At 38.0% G+C, this 22,110-nt stretch overlaps 1 pseudogene; it reads left to right on the forward strand.

Annotated features, from left to right (window-relative positions):
* The first annotated feature begins 269 nt into the window (after positions 1 to 269).
* Positions 270 to 14,590, forward strand: LOC102533964 (polyadenylate-binding protein-interacting protein 1 pseudogene; annotated as a pseudogene).
* Positions 14,591 to 22,110: the final 7,520 nt, after the last annotated feature.

Genomic DNA, 22,110 nt, shown 5'->3' on the forward strand with positions numbered 1-22,110 from the left:
TTTTAATCACTTGGAGTTTGGAGTTTGTTTTATACACTGGGGCCACCACAACCAATTTTTTAAGCCATTAAAAACTATGTTATCCCTTAATACTCAGTTCTTTACTTTAGAGGGTAAATGCTTAAAGCACCATAGGGTCTCCTCATTTTATACGGCTCACACCTCTTATTGGGAAGGTCGATTTCACTGATGAAGAGATACTAAAACCTCCTCCCAACTCCTTACTTGGAAAATGAATGATTATGCTACCTTGGCAGGGTCAGGAAACCATGGCCATCAAACACGTCCATGGTCAGGCAGTGCCTCGAAGACTAGAAGTGCCAGAGGTAATCTTTCGGGTAAACAGGCAGGACTTGTGGTTGCCAAGTTCCTTTTACTGTTCAAAAAATCTTTCCTAGAAATTCATACCTGTGTTAGATTAAGAATTGTTTTTATAAATAATTAAATATTGATTAGGGTTTATTTTACTGTAAACTGTCAGTAACTTATTCATTCTGATATAAGTTTATGCAAGGACAAATATTTCTTGCTGCCCATGTGAAGAGTATTGCTTTTACTAATTAATAGATTAGTCTGGTATTAAATAATGAGGGTTTTCTTTGTTTTGGGGGGGTACTTTGTTTGTTTGTTTTCGCTATTGGTATTGTGATGAATGAGTTCTTGACCTTGAATACTTGCCCTTTTGGGGGGGTGGCTTTATTTATTTATTTAATGGAGGTCCTGGGGATTGAACCCAGGACCTTGTGCATGCTACACACACACTCTACACTGAGCTACACCTTCCCCAACCTTGAATACTTTCTTAATGAGTGGCTGTTTTTAAGCCAACTACAACATTGTTTATACTTATTCTCTTAGAGTTTTTATCCTGTATTTAAAAACCAGTACCTTTTTTAAAAACATTAAACATTATATTAAAAGTTATATTCTTAATTAATAATTAAAACTCAACTAAAATTCTTTTCTGAACAACCTGCTATCAGCAGCCTTGTTAGGTTTACTACGTCTACTCATAAATCTTCTATTTTACATATACATGAGTTTGTTCCACTAAACTGTTCATAAGTACCTCATCTGGGTTCAAGGTATTTAACTTATTTCATCATTCCCTAATGGTAATTTATACTACCAGATTCAAATGTCTATCTTCTATACATTAGATGATAAATGAATCTTTAATTTACTTATGACAGTTAAATTTGGTAGGAAGCCTGGGCTAGTTTTACCTCAAATTTTTCATGAAGTATGGAATCTACTGGGTATAAACTAGGTGCTTTTCTTTAAACTACACTTTGATGTATCCAAGCACACTTTCCAGGTGCCCAACTTGTAATGATTCCTCCCCTCTTTAATATCTACTACTTGTTAATGGGTTATGAAAAGTTATCACTATTTGAGGAGGGTCATGAGCTGAGTGTGCCTGCTTCATGGCCTGATTGTATCAGGCACTCTTAATTTACAACTAAGTTCTTCCTTGGTATTTCATCACAATTTTGTACATATTATTTTGTACTCAAGGTAGAAAATAAAACCCTTGTCTTCCCACCTCATAGGTTACACCTAGACCTAACATTTTTATATCTGATCATTATGATTCCTATCGCTCCTTTTGGGGGTTTGCTGAAGATGCTGGTACATAGACATACAGACTGTGTTCGTGGTGAGAGTGGTGAGGTTTATCAGATTTTATGGATTATAAACACCATAGGAAGCGCCACAAATTCTTTTAGTTTTTTGTATTATGCTAGTATTCATCTGGCCAATAATTTTGTTATAATTATTTTATTTTGATTTAAAGATAAGTATAGTTGGATATCTACCTCCATACTAACACATGGACACTACTTTGAATCTTTACTAACCTGCAATAAGGAATGTTAAAGTCATTTTAGTAGCTTATTTTCACTTTAGCTATGGCTTTGCACACCTTAGCTAGGACTTAACTTTATCTTGCAATACTCTTAGCACCTGTCACACTGACTTTCTATTATTTGAGGTTCATGTTATGACAGTGGTGCCTGGTATGAAAATTTACCAACCATAATTACTTATGATAACCTAGTCAAACTCAATTTTTATCATTGCCATTTCCCATAGGGGCATGGTTCAGTGAGGCATTGAAAGATACTTCTAGGCTGCTTGATATTTGCTCATTTTATTCTTTTAAAAGATTTAGAGGGCATTCTCACAGGAATGCAGAAACTTGCATGTGTAGTTTTATTACAAGTTATTAGAAAGGCTGGAACAAAATCTATATGTTTATAGAGTCAGTAAACTCATCGAGGCATTTTCAGTGCCTTGCTTTAATTATTAAGCTACATCAGCAGGTTGAGTAGGATTTTCTACATATAAGATTTATGTATTTAACTGATATCTTGGTATTTGGCATAGTAGTTCACATTGCGTGAAAATTAGTATTAAAATATATAATATTGCTTTTGGAGGCTATTACAATGTACTGTATTTTTTATTTTGCTCAAAGTAAATAGCAGATCTAGAGGTATGCCTATTGATATAAGCCTTATTTATCTAAACAGTTGACTGATAGAGTTAAAAGGCTACTTTGCAGTCACACTAACTGGATTGGTGAAGTAAGGGCAGTATGTTCGTTAGATGAGTTAGTTGAATCTTACATAGTTATATCCCTTGCCTTTTTTGGGGGTGTTGGCAAAGTAATAAGGACAGACAAAGTATGAGATTAAGCAGTAGGTAGGGGGTTGATAAAGCAAGCTGTTTACTGATTCTCATGTGGACATGTATGTATAATTTTTCAATGTCCTGTGACCACTGACTCAATTACACATAATGATGGTCAATGATGTTGGTAAATAGTATTCAGTTTAAACAGCTACAGATTACTTGACTGTGTTAAGGCCTCTGATGACCATAACTGAATCACAGCATTCCCCCAACAACTATCACTTGGTTCAGCAACTTCCCTCATATATATGCATATATGGAAAAAATTTAGAATAGGTGTTCAAATAAAAAAAAATGGTACACTACACTAATAGTAATGGCAGCATTATTTGAAATAGCCCAAAGGTAGAAACTATTCAAATGTCCATCAGTGGATGAAGGGATATGCAAAATACTGTGGATCCATAAACTTTCATATAATTCTGCCAATGAAAGAAATACCGTAAAATGGTGCAGCCACTGTGGAAAACAGTATGGCGGTTCCTCAAAAACTTAAACACAGAATTAACGTATCATCTGTTGATTCAACTTCAGGGTATAAACCCGAAAGGTTTGAAAGCAGAGACTGAAAAACACACTTCTACAGTCATGTTCATACCAGCACTACTCACACTGGCCAAACAATGTAAGCAACCCAAGTGTCCATAGATGGATGATTCCATACACAAAATGTAGTATATACACAATTAAGTAGGATTCAGTCTTTAAAACTAAGGTAATTCTGACACATACTACAACGTGGATGAAACTTGATGATATTCAAGGGAAACAAACCAAACCAAAAAAGGACAAACACTCTATGATTCTACCAAAATGAGGTTTCTGTATAAGTCTAATTCAATAACAAAAACTACAATGTACTTGCCAGGGAGTTAGGAGTTAGTGTCTAATGGATAAAGTTTCACCTGGGGAAACTAAAAAACTAATGGAGATGAATGCTGAGAATATTTCTACAACAATGTAAATGTAGTTAATATCCCAAAACTATATGACATAAATGTAATGAGGCTATATACTTAAAGCAGTTTAAATGGTAAATGTTATATGGAATAGATTTAATCACAATGAAAAATATTATGTACTGATATTTGTTACAACATGGATGAACAATGAAAACATCCTAAGAAAAAGAAGCCATACAGAAAAGGCCACCCATATCATACTTATCTTGTGCCCTTTGATTTGATCAAAGTTGTGAAAATAAGGGAAAGTCTCAAGAACAGTTCCAGGGGAAAAAAACAAAACAAAACACTGTATCGGAATGGGAAAACCCATTGCCATACAGCTGGAGCAGGTGCTGACAGTGGAACTGAGCCTGTGGTCTGCATTATGAAGTGAAAACCATAATGATTCCTCATTTGGATGTTACATGGTGACTCACTGAGATTGTCTCTACTTGAGGTAAAAACACACTAGAGATTGTCATAAGAAGTGGCATACGTGCTTCATCAATGATGAGTGAGAAACCTGAGCTTACAGATAGAGCACATTGCAATGCTACTGCACATTTTCTGTAAGTTTAAAATTATTGGAAAGTAAATAATTTTAAATCAACCATGTCAAAATCATTACAGAAAAGTAGAGAAAACATCAAAATTCACTATAGAGCCCAAGCCTTCTCCAGTTCCAGTTGATCCAAAACGGTTAAGCTAATTACTCTTGCAGAAATCTACAAATTATTAAGAGGCACCATAAGATAACATCATAAGCCACTGTGTCTTGGGTGTTGTAAATGACTTGGATATGATAAAAAAAAACAGTGGCAATTTTGAATTCTACTTTTCCACATCAAAATACCAACAAAAAAACCTTTTAAAAAGTAATAAATAACTTTAGTAAAGCTGCATGATGCAATATCAATACACAAAAATCAATTTACTTTCTGTACACTAGTAAAGAAGTTTCAGAAAGAGAAATTAATAAAGCAATGCCATTTAACAACTGCTCCAAAAATTTTTTTAAAAATACCTAGGAATAAAATTAACCAAGGATGTGAAAGGCCTGCACATGGAAAGTTATAAAACACTGATAAAGAAATTGAAGAGGACACACACAAAATAAAAGTTGTGCTCATGCACTAGAAGAACACTACTATAACATTCATGAAGCCTAAGCAGTGTACACATTAACTGCAAACTCTACAAAATTCAAATGGCTTTTTTTCCCACAGAAACAAAAAACAAGAAATACTACCATTTGTATGGAACAAAAAAGAACCTGGAATAGCCTAAGCAATCTTGAGAAGGGAGAACACAGTTGGAGGTGTCTCCCTCCCTGACTTCATACTACATTAGGAAGCTACAGTCTCCAGCAGAGATACAGTAAGATATTGGCACAAAAATAGGCACACGGACCAGAGGAACAGAATAGGGAGCACAGAAATAAACTCATCTTTATGTTGTCGGTTAATTCATGGCAAAAGAGCCAAGAACACAAAATGGGAAAAGGACAGTCTCCTCAATAAATGGTGCCAATAACATTGGACACCATACCCCCAAAAATGACACTAGACACTCTCAATACTAAACACAAAATTAAGTAAATTCCAAATTTCTCCACATCAAGCCCTTCCTCTGCTAGATCCTCTGAAAATGGAAACCCTTAGCTGTAACTTCACACAGGAAGCCTCTGCCCACTTTTTCCACACCTTTTATTCCCACAGTGATGCCTCCTGGTGATTCCTGAAGACGTCTGCCTTCTGTCTGTGTGGACTTGGTTGGTCAAGCGTTGTGCTGAAGCTGAAACCACGGTGGGTCCTGAAGAGACCCAGCCTCCACCAGCCCAGCAAGGAGCCAAGTTCCCACAGGAGCCAAGCCCCTCAGCGAGACACACACACACACACACACACACACCCTGAGGGTCAGAGAACAGGTGTGGTGCCACCTGCTGGCCAGCTGGGAGCTGCAGGCCACAACAACTCAGTTTTTACCACTTACACCAAAATGTATTCTAAATTGTCCATAGATAATTATGAAATGCACATCTGTAAATATGCTAAAAGAAAACATGTAAGAAAATCTACATAACCTTGTCTAGGTGATGAACTTTTACAAAAATCCCCAAGTCTATCCACAGAAATAAAATATATATCATGGAATTTAAAAAATTAAAAATTTAACTCTGTTTATGACCTTATTCAGAAAATCTAAAGACAAGACACATATTGAGAACAATAAGTTTACAAAACACATAACTGATTGAGGGTATAGACTCAAATTACACCAAGAACTTTACAACAAACAACCCCAATAAAAATAGGTAAAGATCTTAAACATCTCTCCAAAGAAAATACACAGATAGTAAATAAGCATATAAAAATATTCTAAAAATCATATACTATTAGGGAGTTGCAAATTAAAACAATGATGATATAACACTGCACGCTTATTAGAACCACTAAACTCAAAAAAAAAAATGACATTACTTGTGATTGATGGAAGATGAAAAAAAAAAAAACAGGAACTCACCCTCACTGCAGGTGGAATGCATGTGTGGCTACTTTGAAAGAAAGTTTGGCAGTTTTTTCCAAAGCTAGCCAATGCTCACTTGAGAATCCAACATTGTACCTCTAGTATTTAGACAATTACTTTGAAAAAGTCTCCAAACAAAAACTAGCATGCAATTATGCACAGCAACGCTATTCATAGACTAAAAACTAAAATATGAGGATGTCCTTCCATGCATGAATACATAAGCAAGTTGGGGTACACCCATGTGAAGCAGGGCAAATGACACCCTGAAATATATCTTTGGCATGAAGATTACAATGGGCAGGTTTCTTAAAAAATAAGACAAATGAGACTCTATGAAACCCAAGTCAGGACTGCCTTTTGTGAGGCAAACTTACATTTATAAGGAAAATCTCCATTTGAAAAGTAATCTTCCCTTCTGTACCAGGAATAGAAGGAAGACTAAATAAACCTCAAAAAACTTATCAATAGAGAAGGCTAAGATTTAACTCCACATAATAAACATAACCTTCCTTTCTTTTGGTATTAGATAGAGATGGTATTTCAGGTGCTGTCTTGTCTTCGGCTTCAGGGAATTACTCAATTTCCTGGGCATCTCCTATGCTTAAAGTAGGTACACAAGTTACTGAACTTGTTTGTACAATTATGTAAAAGCAGTTAATACAACAAAATGTGTACTTGAAATGATTTCAATTAAAAGTATCATATTACGTATTTTTAATCACAATGAAAATAATGTTGGAATGTAGGACTGATATAATTTACAACATTAATAAACACTGAAAAGATCCCTAGTGAAAAAAGCCATAAAGAAAAGTTCTCCCAGATCACATGGTCATCATGTATCCTTTAAATCCATCAAGGTTGTCAAAATCAGAGTCTCAGTAACAAATCCAGAAAAAGAAAACAAGCAGCTAGACAAAGTGGTGACAGTTGAAGTGGGCGAGTGGATTACATAATAATGTGGAAACCATACGACTTCTTCATCTGTGGGTTCCTCAGGAGTCTATCCCTGTTTTGGGTAAAACACCCTACAGTATTTTGTATGAAGTGGCAACTATGAGTAGTTTCTATCATCATAGAAATTACTGGAAAGTTCATTACTTTTCAAGACAACTATATCAGTACCGCAGCAGAGAAATTGATAAGTCAGACATTAAACCTTGTTATAGAGGCCAAAACTTACCCAGACCGAGGTCAGCCAGAGGTGTGATGCTCATCGCCCTTGTAGGAGTCCACTTGTTATTAAGAGGCACCGTGGGATAAGTATACCAGTAGCCACCAAGTCTTGGATCCTCTGCATGACCTGGGATGCAGGAGAAACGGTGAGATTTTAAAATTACAATTTTCCACAACACTTAACAAACAGTTGTTAAAATAAATAAATTCAGTAAAGTTCAATATGAAATCAATGTACAAAACTCAGTTGCATTTCTATACACTAATAATAACCCATCAGAAGGAAAATTTAAGGAAACAATCACATTTATAATTGTATCAAAAAGAAGAAAATAACTAGGAACAAATTTAACCAAGGATGTGAAAGACCTGTGCTCAAAAAACTATAAACCATTGAAAAATAAGTTAAAGAAGACAAAAATAAACAGAAAAATATTCTGTACTCCTGGATTGGGAGAATTACTATTACTAAATTAATGATTCTACCCAAAGATATCAACAAATTCACTGCAACATCAATATAATACTCAATGATATTTTTCAATGAAATAGAAATAACAATCCTACTATTAATATAGAACAACTAAGAACCCTGAATAGCCAAAGAAGTGATGAGAAAGAAGGACACAACTGGAGACATCTCCCTCCCTAGCATCAAACTGTATCATGGAGCTGTAGTAACCACAACAGTGAGGAACTGGCACAAACACAGACATGTGGATGAGAGTAACAGCATAAAGAGCCCAGAAATAAATCCACATGGCTGCGGTCAGTTAATTCATGAAAATGGGACCAAGAACATGCAAAAAGGGAAGGACACTCCCCAAAATAAACATTGCCAGGAAAATGGGACACCATGCACCAAAGAACATCAATAGTCGCCACCTGCATTGCACACAAAACTAACTAAAACCCACAGTTTTCCACATCAACTCTTTCTGAGGTTCCTCTGAAGACAGAACTCCCCTGAGCAGTCAGCTGCACACAGGAAGCTTCTCCCCACTTTGTCTTTTTTTCCTCATGGTGTCTTTTCACAGCAATGCCCAAGAAAACTCAGCTCATGACAGCATGGACAGAGCCCCTCTGTCTAGAAGATGAAGCCCTGACAGTCCTGAAGAGTCCAAGCCCCTGCTGGCTGTACAAGGGGCCAAGTCCATGGGCAGAAGGCACCTGTGCCCTGTGGGTCAGAGGTGGATTTGGCACCCTACTGTGGACCATCAGAAAAGTTCAGGGAACGCTGAGCTTACAAAGCCCAGAGACCTCATCCTGAATGCAGTTCTGCTTTACCCATAGTGCCTTCGGAAATTCAAACTGAAACACAGCCAAATAGCTCACTATGTTGTCTCAAAAGCTGGTTAAGGAGCAATTAATTTAAAAAAAATAACATATAGAATGAAAAGAACATAGTCACAAACTACAACTGATAGCAAAATTCACTCATGATTGCCCATAGACAAATTTAAATGGCAAAACTATAAAAGTCTTAAAAGGAAAAGGGAGAAAATCTGTAAGACCTTGAGTCTGGTGATGAGTTTTAACTCACAACAACAAATGCCTATCAACAAATCAACACAAAATTAATAATATGGACTTTATAGAACTATAAACTTCTACTCTTTGAAAGGTCTTATTCATAAAGGCAAAAGAGAAACCACAAACTAGGAGAAAGTATTTGCAAAATGCATATCTGATAAAGGATTTGTACTCAAATTATACCAATAAAATCTAGAACAAACAACTCCATTAAAAATGGGTAAAGACAGAAACAAACATCAAGCTAAAGAAGGTATACAGGTAGTAAATAATCATGCAAAAATATATTCAAGATCCTAGTGGAAGACAAGTATGTCCAACTTTGAAAGACAGTTTGGCAGTTTCTTCCAAAATTAACATTCTCAACTTCAAATCAAAAAAAAAAGCTCTTAAATTTAGACATCTGCTTTGAAGAACTGTTCAAACAAAAACTAACGTCAAGTAATGCACAGGAGGTCTATTCATAATGGCTTAGAAACTCATGCGGTCAGTATGCCCGCCTGTAGATGAACTCATAAGTAAAGTAGTGCACATTCATGTCACGGGGAGCAGAATATGCCACCCCCCAAATAGGTCTCTAGCCTAATAACTACTACAATCTGAGTAATTTAAAAAAAAAAAAAGACTCTCAGAAAACTGAGTAGAGGTTGCCATTTTGAGGGACATTTTCATTTCTTACAGAAATATTACAGAAATAAGTCAATTAAGTGATCAAGTAAGCAGCAGTGTCACAGGATGGAATACAGGCTGTAACAAAGAATCTGTATTAGAAATAAATGAAAACACTCACTGATGCTGGTGGAGCAAAAGATGCCGGCCTCAGTAACTGCAGGAATGAACAGAATGTGTAGGCTAAAGGGAAAACATACTGCACATAAACAGTGGAACCTATGAGATCCACCCCAGAGGTAGGAGCTAAGACTGCTGAAACCGCTCCTCTGGAGTACAATGAGAAATGAACTGAATGAATGGAAGAGGGTGGGAACCAGGATTCTACTGTCTGACTGGGAGTTGCAGATAAGCAGTGGGGGAGATGTACACTGTCTATATGATAATGGATCAAGTTGGAGGCATCAGTATAAACCCGTCTTCTGCTTAATATGAATACAGACAGTTTCACATAGAAATCTTTATAATTAGGAGTGTATACTATTGGGAAGGGGGAAATTTCAATCTTTCTCCCTCTTGACATCTTGTGGCTGGACTAATAATAAAACTAACACAAGACAGAGTCACAGGAGAAGAAATTTTAATTCCTACACACAAAATGCATAGAAATGCAAAGTAAGAGGTAGTGAAAACAGGCAGATTTTATACATCTAGAAAACTTTAATAAATTTGTTAGGAATTGACAGCCCAAAGAAATGTAGTTTTTGGGTACTCAATTAATGAGGAGTCTAAACAGAGTTAGGGCTTGGGATGGTAAATTGCAGAAGTTACAAGTTGTGTTTATATGCACTTCTAAACCTTTCATGTGACAGACTTATTTCCTGCTTTTAGGGAGATGGGGGGGTCAGAGTGTCCCTCTTGCTTTGGCCATTCCTAAGTAACTTAAATTTAAAACACTATGTGGTTGTGGCAGATTTGGGGTGGGGGGACAGTGCTCCCTGAGCAACAATACACTAAGGTGGGAACACATGCACACACTTCCTTGCATTGTCAGCTGAGAGCATTTTCCTCCCATATGTTAAGTACTTAATGCCATTCTCTAATGAAAGGAATCAGGACTCTGAAGAAATGGTTTATACTAGGACTGAGACAGTTAGTGTATGAGCCAGGATAATGTTGAATATTGTATCAGAAAGTAAGGAAGAACCAGGGGGGAAGAAAACCCAAAATATGGAATAATCTCAAAGGAAACAGGAGCCAATGAAAAGAGGTCACTCTCAATAGCCAAAGCAGGAATAAACTGAGCAACCAAAATCTGCAGTGCTGGATTATAACCAAAAGATTAAAATAACTGTCCAGATGTCCACAATGGTGAAGTTAAATGATGATATAGGGTTTTTTTTTTAATAAATGAGATTGAATAGAAAATTCCTATGCAGAAGAATTCCTAATAATCCATGACATCCATCAAGGAGGTGGAGTTAAGCCCCCTCTCCTGAAGTGTAGGTTCTATACAGTGACCTCCTGTTTAGATCAGAAGCAAGAAAAGTCTGAGATCCCACTGCTAGGCATGTATCCAGAGCAACACTCTAAAGTGAAAAAACACATGCACTAACTGATTTTTTTTTTACAACAGTGAGCAACATTAAATTGGGGAAAAAATTGTTTTCAATAAATGCTGCCAGGCAATTGTCTATCCAGTGAAAATGTTTCATTTCCAAGAGAAATGAAATTGGATCCTTGCTTCATACCACACGCAAAATTAACTCAAGATACATAAAAACCTTAAATTTAAAGAGTGGTAAAGTGACAATTAGCCCTTTTCTGCTGATTCCACATTTGCAGAAGCAGCCAACTTCAGATAAAAAATAATAATAATTTGAGAAAGTTCTATAAAGAAAAACTTGAATTTGTGGCATGCCAGAAGCTTGAAATAACATTATATTTTCTTCACAATTATTTACATATCATTTACATTGTATTAGGTATTATAAGTGATCTAGAGATGATTTTAAGTATACAGGAAGACGTGTGTAGATTATTTGCAAATACTACACCATTTTATATAATGGATTTGATCACCAACAGATATTTAGTATCCACAGGGTGTCCTGAAACTAATACCTCACAAATAGGGAGGGAAGCTGTATAAACTCTCAAAGAAACAATGGGGATAAGTCATCATGACCTTGGATTTAGTCATTTTCTTAGATCTGATAGGAAACACAAGCAAGGAAAGAAAACAGCTCACAGGGGAAAAAAAAATGTGACAATGAATATACGTATGTTCATGTATAACTGAAAAATTGTGCTCTACACTGGAATTTGACACAACATTGTAAAATGACTATAACTCAACATAAAAATGTTTTTAAAAAAAATTGCCTTTCCTCAACATTAAAGGCCTTTGTACATCAAACACACATCCAGAAACTGAAAACACAGCACACAAAGTCAAAGAAAATATTTGCACATTATATACCTGAAAAAAATTTTGTCAAGAACATATCAAGAACTTTCACAGCTCATAAATAGACAAAATGACTCAATTTTTAACATGGTAAAAGGTCTTAAATAGACCCTTCTCTATATGTAAACTAAAAAAAATTAAAAATATTGTATATATGTATTTACATGCAATATTATGTATATGTGCAGTCAAACAGTAATATTTCTACCTAATAAAAATGAAAAAGGAAAAAACACCAATAAATAAAATTAGATAACAAAAGTTTTTAAATAGGCCCTTCTCCAGACAACACAAATGGTCAACAAGCACATGAAAAGATGTTAAAAATCAGTCGTGATGGAAATGCAAATTAATATGAAATGCCGTATCCTTTCAAGTACATTAGAATCCCTACAATCAAGAAAAAAAAAGCAACAAATACTGACAAAAATGTAGAGAAATTGAAACCTTTAAACATTACTTGAAAAATTGGAAAATGGTACAGCCCATGTGTCCAGTTTGTCATTTCCTCAAAAAGAAAAATTACAGTTACCTTATGGTTCAACAACTTCACTCCTAGATATAGACCCTGAAGTATTAAAAATAGGTTTTTGAATGAAAGTAATTATATACAAATATTCATAGCAGCATAATTCATAATGGCCCAAAAGGTAGAACAATTGAAATGTCCATCAAAGACTCTGGGGGATGCCTGGAGCCACACACTGTGAGCACATGCAAGCAAACTCATGCAGGGAACCAGGAGGAACTGCCCTCCACCAGCAATAATGTACCAGGCAAAGGAGTAAGACTCATCTTGGAGGCAGATCCTCCAGCACTAGATGATAATGATGATGACTTAGCTCCAACCTCATGAGAGGCTGTGAGTCAGAACCACCCAGTTAACCCCCTCCTGGATACTGAACCCATGGAAACTGTGGGAGAACATACGTATTTGCAAGTTGATAAACTTCATGGTAATTTGTTAAGCAACATTACATAATTCATACAAATTTTGGTACCTATAGCGGTGGGTTGTTATAACAAAAACCTAAAATGTGGGAGTTGCTTGGAAATCAGGCAGCGGGAGAAAGGAAAAAGGATTTCAGAAGTGTTAGTGAAAGCTTGACTCGGTGTGAACATACTGTTAATAGAAGCCCATATTTTGAAGAGGCTGTTGGTGAGGATAGTATCAAAAAATCTGATTACAAACTAGAGGAAAGAGGATCTTTGCAACACCGTCCCTACAGTAATGTGGAAAGTTCAAAATGAGCCCAAGCATTGGGTGAACTAGCTAAGATTTCCCGAAAGCACCGAGTGTCTCCTAGCTGCTTCTTCCTTGCTGCTTAAACTGAATGGCAAAAAGGAGAGAGCGCTAAAACAAGGACTATTGAACAAAAAGGGGCCAGGGGATGCTTTGGGGAATTCCCTGTCTCTCCAGATAACATAAAATGCTAAAACTTAGAAACAGACTATAAGCACTTCTCTCTGAGAACCACCTGTAAGGGAGCCCTCCTGGGAGCAAGATGAGTTCACAGGTTGACACCTCATTGTAGAACTCGGGGTCAGCACTGGCTAAGCCCTGGGTGGTTGTGGCTCCTTATTCACATCAAAGCTGTCTGTGAATGCCCTAAATTTTACCCTCCAATTTGTTCCTCTAATTATACAGAATCCTATGAGGATGGTTGTGAGGATTATCGCATATGTCCCAGAATTTTTGAATCATCTTACAAACCATTTCATAGGTTTGGAAAATGAAACTGAATGGTTTGCAGAGACAGTGAATGGCTGTGTTATAATAGATGATGTTTTGCAAGAACACGGAGAAGTCATGTATCAACAGGCCATGCCTATCTCAAATCCTCTTATATGAGAGCTAGCAATTGGCAACTTCCAGAGAGTGGAAGTTTCCACCAATTGCTACTTTAAAGATACCAGAATTAATATGAAGTTAAGGAACAAGCTGCAAAAAGAAGGAAGTGACTTGAAAATGATTCCATGCATTTGTACTCTTCCTGGAAGAACTTTATTTTAACCTGGAGATCAAGGAAACAAATGGGCAAGGTTATGAGAGCAGGTCTTCTTCAGGAGTTGTTGGATGTCCTTTTTTCTAACCCTCTGGACAACAACTTAATGTGTGCAGTACTGTTACTGAAGTTGACAGGGTCAGTTTGGAAGATGCTGGAAAGAAAAAGGAAAGACTGGTACCCAAGAAATTATTCAGAGAATTGAAAATGTCATCCTAGATGCAAATGGCCACAGATATAAATCAGATGCTCATGAAACTTGTAGAACTCCGGTCAAGTAACTGGGGTAGAATCCATACAACCTCAACAGAGAAGCGGCACCTGAAAGTGAGACTATGTTATGAATGAACCAATATTCTACATCTGATGGCGTTCCTTTCCCTGCAGTTCATCCAGATTATCAAAAGAAATACTGAGAATTGCTTGAAAAAGATGGCTTTTTTCCAGATTATGAAGAAAATGGAACAGATTTATCAGAGGCTGGTGATCCACACTTGGATGATATTGATGACGAGATGGACTCAGAGATCGAAGAAACTTATGAAAAGTTGGCTTGGCATCAGAGCATAAGCAAAAATAGTAAAGCTAAGTATCAGTGTTATCAGTTTTATAAAGCTATTTAGCTTATGCTGATTTAACAGAACACAGGAAAGCAAGAAAATGTGTTACTCTTACACCAAGTTAAGGATGTTGAGTTATGTTGCTAATGTACACAACTTTAACAGTATCTCCCCAAATAACCTTTATTACCTCCCCCTGAAAAAAGAATTCTGAACAAAGATTAAAATGCAGGGCACAGTCAGGAAAACACATATGAATGGAAAATCCTTTGTTAAGACAGCAGAAATATCAAAGTGGTGCCTCAGAGGACATTACACAGTGCAGTCAGACAAAAACCTCATTAAAAAGACCCACTCATATCAAATAAGGAGTCCTAAGTAGCTAGCGAATATTTGTAAAGACTGTAGACTGTCAACTTTCATTTTAAAAACACAAGCAATTCTGATTCTTTGCACAATTATACAACTTCAGAATTTTTCATACAACAGAAAAGATGCAAGATACATCCTCTGTTGCCCCAGGTTCATACCCCTGCCCCTCCCTTGAGTGGAACCCAATTACTGTTTTCTAAGTTTCAGGAGGAAGCTGCATTGAGAAAAATACAAAAACTGATTAGAACCAACTAGGCCCAAGACTGCAGAGGATTTGACTTCCAGTCAACCTTGAGCCTTATTATACATTTATTGTAATATATTAGGATGTTAAATGACACACCCACCAGCACCATGACAGTTGACAACTGCCATGACAACAACCCAAAACTCCCACACAAGGATTGAAAAGGAGTTGCATCAGTGTCGGGTCCAACCACATCCCTGTTAAGTCATTAATATTCCTACCACTCTTTCCAATCTCCAGCCACACAACACTGACCTGACACTCAACCATGCCCCTTCACTTCGACCCTTCTATGTATTTGGTGTCTGCAACTGAATTGGGTTGAGAAGCTGATCTGCGAGCTAGGCTACCACTTTGCCAGTCTTTGGCCATTGAGTAAAGCTTGTGATGCTCCAGTCTCAGCATCTGTCTCATTATTGGCACCATGAATCTCATCAGAAGAAGAACCTCCCTGGCTGAGGCAAGGGGTCCTGTCCCCAGCTAAGACCCAGGCACAGGACTAGTCAACCAATTCGGTGACAAACTGGAGAGAGAAGCAAGAAGGTGCCAGGCTGGACAGGCCTTCCCACCAAGTGGAATGGTTCTCAAGCCCTGGGGCTGGCAGGGAAGTCACAGAGGTGCAGAGATTGGGCTGGGCAGAAACCTGGGGTTGAGGCACGGATGCCTCTGGAGCCAAGTTGACCATCACTGACATGTGAATCCAGATGCCAGGGAAAAGGACTCAGGGCCCCACAGGAGCACACAGAGATGTAGTCTAGCAGGCAACTGGGGGAGTCCCCCGGCCTCAGTCCACCTTGTGAAAACTGAGGACGGGCCCATGGCTCCCGGTTTGCCCAGGTCACTGCAGGCCCACACTCAAGGGTCCTGATTGCCCACCTTTGAGGGGGAAAATGAGAGCAGGAAAGGGTGGCACCAGAGTGGCCACCAACCAGGTAACAAATGGCAGGCTCGGGAAAGACGCCTCTGTCGCCAATGAACCAGGTTGGATTCCTGTGGTCCCTGGCATTGCAGTCCAGGGCTACCCGGAGGATTCTGGGTGCTGAAGTCCCACAGTGGTGGCATGCTGAGGATTCTGGGTGCTGTAGTCCCAGGATGGGGGGGCGAGAGTGGGAACTTACCAAAGGTTCTAGGTGCTGTAGTCCCAGAATGGGCCGAGGTGGGGAGTGGATAACATACCGAGACCAATGGGTACTGTAGCTCCAGGATGGGTGCACACCAAGGATTCTGGGTACTGCAATCCCAGGCCACACAGGGGATTCTGGGTGCTATGGTCTGGGCCCCTCCAGGCGCTTTGGTCGCTGTCCCTGTCTTCCATCTGTCGTGCTGACAAGCAGGACTCCCCACTCCTCTCTCCTGCATGCTTTTCCCGCAGAGAAGGAGGGCTGTGCAAGACTAACCCTGTGGGAGGCCTGGTGGGGAGGAGCACTTGCAGGCCTCAGGCCCAGTAGTTCTGCTTCGGGGAAGGGAGGAGACTCCAAAAGCATGGGGAAAGGCGATGGGGTGTGGTGCTGCCAAGGACCCGAGGTCAGGGTGCTACCTGGTTTATTATCTCTCTTGGCAAGCTAAAAGCTTGCAAGGCTGAAGGCCCTTTTGTCAACCCTATGGTTGTAGAGAACTGAAACTTCCCAAAGTGCTCTCTACACTGCCCAGGGGGCTGTTGAATTGTCCAGCAGCATAGTCAGCTTAGTAACTGGCAACAGGGGCTTGACAGGCCCAAGCTGGCCTGAGCTGGAGGACCGTGAATGCCTGCCCAGATGGTCAGAAGTCTAGGGCTGTCCTGCCTGACTTGACTATCCCTTGATGCCCACTCAGGTGGGACAAAAGATCCAGCCAGTTCCAGAAGGGGCCCATCAGCACTCATGAAGGGAGCACCTGAGGGCTGGCAGGTCCCTCCACCCGGTCCTGTGTACATCCACACTTGTCTACTGAGTGTTCTGGGCGCCAGTACTGTGCTGGAACCTGGGGCTGTGCAGGCAGAGTTGGGACAGCAATATCTTGCCCAGGTGAGAGGGCAGAGGAAAACACTGTGTGACTTCTGAGGCCCCACAAGCCTTGACTGATGTTGAATTGGATTTAAAACAGTCAGTGACAAGAACAAACATTTCACTCTTTTCTCAGAGCCCAGGACTAGGGGGCAGAAAAACAGTGGTAGAGTCAACTCCCTGACTCATGTGTGCCCCTGGGCTAATCCTGCCCATCCTGGAGACCTCAAAGAGATGGAGAGGAAAAAGGAGGAAGTGGGCCAGTGATGCTTAAATCTAACTTTTCTAACCCTAATGCTCTAAACCTAACACCCTCACCTATACTCTAATCACCTAACCCCTATACCCTAACCCCAGGCCCCTAGACCCTTGGCCCTAACCCATAAACTCAAAATACTGACCCTTACCCTCAATCTGACCCTCCAACCCTGACTCTACAACCCCTACAATAACTCTAAATGCTGACACTGACCCTGACCCAGGACTACACACTAGCCTTAGTCTAGCCCTGCCTCACACCCATGCCTTACCCTAAACCAATAACTTAACCCTAACTTTAACCCATAGCCCTTAACCATAACAAGTGGGAAAAAAAAAAAAAGATTGTGTACTACAAGCAAGTTTCTCTATACCAGAAATCCAGATTTTCAACATATTAAAACCAAGCAATGTAATATACCACAGTCACTATGTAACATAAAAACACATGGTTATGTCAATTGATACAGAAAAAAAAACTTTACACAAAATCCAGTGATGTTTCATATTCATAAACACTCAAGAAAGTAAAAGGAAATTTGTTCAACATGATAAAATGTGTTATGCAAGATCCAAAGCAAACTTCATGCTCAATGCTGAAGAACAACAAGGTTTGCTCCTGAAATTAAGAATAAGGCCATGATGCTGGCTTTCCCCACTGTTACTCAGTATTGTACTGGAATCTCTACACTGAGCAATGAGGAAAGAAGGAAAATGCAAACACACATGAAAGGGAAAAGTAATATTCAAAGACACAATTCACATCATCCTATATATAGACCCTCCTAAAGAATCAACTAAAGATTATTTGAGCTGCTAAACTAATTCAGCAAAAGAGTAGAACAAAACATGGATCAACAAAAATCAACTTTATTTGTAGACACTAGCAATGAATAATCTGTAAAAGATTTTAAGAAAACAATTCCCTTTTTAAATAATTTCAACACTAATACAATACTTTGGAGCATGTTTAATAAGGATGCAAAACTGGTACACTGAAAGTTATAAAGCATTGGTGAAAGAAATGCTAAGTAAATATGCAGACATCCCATGATGATGGAAATACTTAATTTTGTTAAGATGGCAAAGATGACAACAGTACATAATGCAACCTACAGATTCAATGTGATTCCTGTGAAAAATCCCAAGGCCTAAGGGAAGAAATACACAAGCCTATCCTACCTTACACATGGAATCACAAGGGACTCCAAAGTGCCAAAACAATCTAGAAAAAGAAAATCAAAGTTGGAGGCTCACATTTCCCAATTTCAAATCTTACTATAAAGCAACAGTAAATAAAACAATGTGATACTGGCATAAATATATGTTTATAGATCTATGGAATTGAATGGTGAGCCCAGAAATAAATTCACCCATCTAGGATCAACTGATTTTTGACAACAATGGGCAACATTAAACTGGGAAAAAATCGTACTTTCAACAAATGGTGCTGGGCAATTGGCTACCCAAGTGCAGAGGAATAAAATTGGGTCCTTACTTCACACCATACATAAAACTCAAGATAGATTTAAAAGCTTAAATTTGAAAAGAAATAAAATTATAGTCAACCCTCCTTATCTGCAGGTTCCACATCGACAGAATCAACCAACTTCAGATGGGAAAAAAAAAACATATTTTTGAGAAAGTTCCATACAGAAAAACTTGAATTTGCTGCATGCCAGCAGCTATTTCACATACTGTTTTTCAGAACTATTTCCATATCATTTACGTTTTATTAGGTATTATGACTGATCTAGAAATGATTTACAACAAATAGGAAGTTGTGTTTAGATTATTTACAAATACTACACCATTTTATATAACAGACTTGAGCACTGGAACCAATACCTCACAGATAGGGAAGGACAACTATATAAACTGTCAAAAAAATGGGGATAAATCATCTTACTTTGGATTTAGCAATTTTCTTAAATCTGACACCAAAATACAAGCAAAGAAAGAAAAAAGATAAATTGCATTTCCTCAAAATTAAAATGTGTGCATGAAAGATGCTATCCAGGAAGTGAAGAGACAGCCCAAAAAATCAAAGAAAATATCTGCACATTATATATCTGAAAAGAATCTTTATGAAGAATATACCAAGAACTTTTGCAACTCATAAACAGAAAGGCAAACAAGCCAATTTTTAAAACAGTAAAAGAACTTGAATTGACCCTTCTCCGGACAAGACAGTCAACAACCACATGACAAAATCATTAGTCATAATGGAAATGCAAATTAGCATAACGCCATTCCCCTTCAAACACACTAGAATGCTTACAATTAAAAAACTAAATAAAAATAACAAATATTGGCAAACCTGTAGAGAAACTGAAACTCTTAAACATTACTTGTGGAGTTGGAAAATGGCACAGACTATGTGGACAACAGTTTGCCATTTCCTCAAAAAGATTAAAATACCGTTACCTTATGGTTCAACAACTTCACTCCTAGATATAGACCTCAAAGCATTAAAAAGAGGTGTTCAAAAAAACTGTACATGAATGTTCATAGCAGCAATATTCACAATGGCCAAAAAGGTAGAACAATTGAAATATTCATCATAGGCTGAATAGATAAACAAATGAGTTCTGTCCATAAACTGCCCTCTGAGCCTGCCAAATAAAGGAATAAAGCAAAACGGTGCAATCACTGTGGAAAATGACATGGCAGTTCCTCAAAATCTTACACATGGGGTTAACATGTGATCCCATCAATTCCACTTCAGGGTATATGTTCAAAATACTTGAAAGCAGGGACTGGAACAGACATGGGTACACCCATGGACATAGTAGCATTAATCACAATAGCAAACGATGGAAGTATCTCAAGTGTCCATCAACAGATGAATGGATAAACTAAGTGTGGTGTATACACAATGGAACACTACACAGCCTTAACAACTAAGGAATTATGACAAATGCTACAACGTGGACAAATCTTGAAGTCACTGTGCTACATGAAATAAGCGAGACACAGAAGGACAAATGCTACATGATTCCACTCATACAAGGTATCCAGAGAAGCCAAATTCAGAGAGAGAAAGCGGATCATTGCCAGGGGCTGAGGGGAGTCAGCGTTTAATGGATAGAGTGTCACTTGGGAAAAATGAGTGAATTCTGGAAATGGAAGTTGAGAATATTTGTATAACAATGTAAATGTAGTTCATGTGATAGTACTGTGTATTTTATTTTATTTTATTTTTTAATATTTTTATTGATTTATAATCATTTTACATTGTTGTGTACTGTGTATTTTAAATGATTTAAACAGTAAATGTTATGTTATGCATTTTTAATCACAATGGGGAAAAATGAATGAAGCACTGATGATTCATGTTACAACCTGGATAAACACTGAAAACATTCTAAGTGTAAGAAGTCAAGAGTCCCAGATTGTACTATCTCGTGTGCTTTAAATCCATTAAGATTTTGAAAATGAGGGAAATTGCCATAATGGTTTCAGAAAAAGAAAACTGGATCAGAATGGAAAAACACATTTCCATAACTTGGGGTAACAGTGAAGGCTTAAGTGGGCTTGTGGATGGGATTGCCAGGTGGAACCATAAAATTTCTTCATTTGGGGTTTATCTGCTGGTTCCTTGAGAGAGTATCCCAGTTTTAGTAAAACCCACTGGAGTATTTTATGTCAGGTAGCAAATGTGAGTATTGTGAAATGCTATTTAAAGTATTTCATACGTTTGAAATTACTAGAAACTAAATCACTTTTCAACACAATCATGTCAACACCACATGAAAAAAGCAGAGAAGACATCAGATTTCCTTATAGTAGGCCCACTCTTAACCAGATCCAGTTCATCCAAAGTGCTGATGCCAATCGCCCTTGTAGAAGACACAGGTAATTTAGAGGCACTGTGGGAAGATTAGGAGCCACTGTGTTTTAGGGGCTGTGGATGACCTGGATGGAGTCCAAACAGGGCAATTCCTGATTTCTAGTTTTCAACATCAAACCATCAAAAAACTGTCAGAACTGAAAAATTGTGCTGAACACTGGAATTTGACACAACATTGTAAAATGATTATAAATCAATAAAAAATGTTAAAAAAAACTGTCAGAACTAATGAATCATCTCAGTGAAGTGACAAGGTACAAAAATCAATACACAAAAACCAATTGTCTCTCTATACATTAATAATGAAATATCAGAAAAAGGAAAATTTTTTAAATCCCATTTACCATTGCATCCAAAAAAAATACCTAGGAATAAATTTAATCACGGGTGTGAAAGACCTGCACACTGAAAATTCTAAGACACTGAGGAAAGAAACAACAGACACAGATAAATAGGAAGATACCCTGTGCTCACAGATAGAAAGAATTAATATTGTTAAAATGTCCTTTCTACCCAAAGTAATGCTCAAATTACTGGGCAACCCTGGTCAAATCACTGTGCCCTACACTAGAAAGTAACAGCACATTGTAAAGTGACTATACTTCAATAAAATAAGATAAGCTTCAGTGGCATTTTTCACAGGAACAAAACAAAGAATCCTAACATTCATGTGGAAACACAAAGGAGAACAGGCTGGAGGCATCTGCTTCTCTGACTTCACACTGCATTACAAAACTACAGTCACCAAAAAAGTGTGGAATTGGCACAAGAGCAGGGACACAGACCAGAGGAGCAGATAGCCCAGAAATAACCTATGGGTATGTGGTCAGTTAATTCAGATGAAAGGAGCCAGGAACCTACACCAGGGAAA

This window comes from Vicugna pacos, chromosome 28, assembly GCF_048564905.1.
Source record: "Vicugna pacos chromosome 28, VicPac4, whole genome shotgun sequence".
NCBI lineage: Eukaryota > Metazoa > Chordata > Mammalia > Artiodactyla > Camelidae > Vicugna > Vicugna pacos.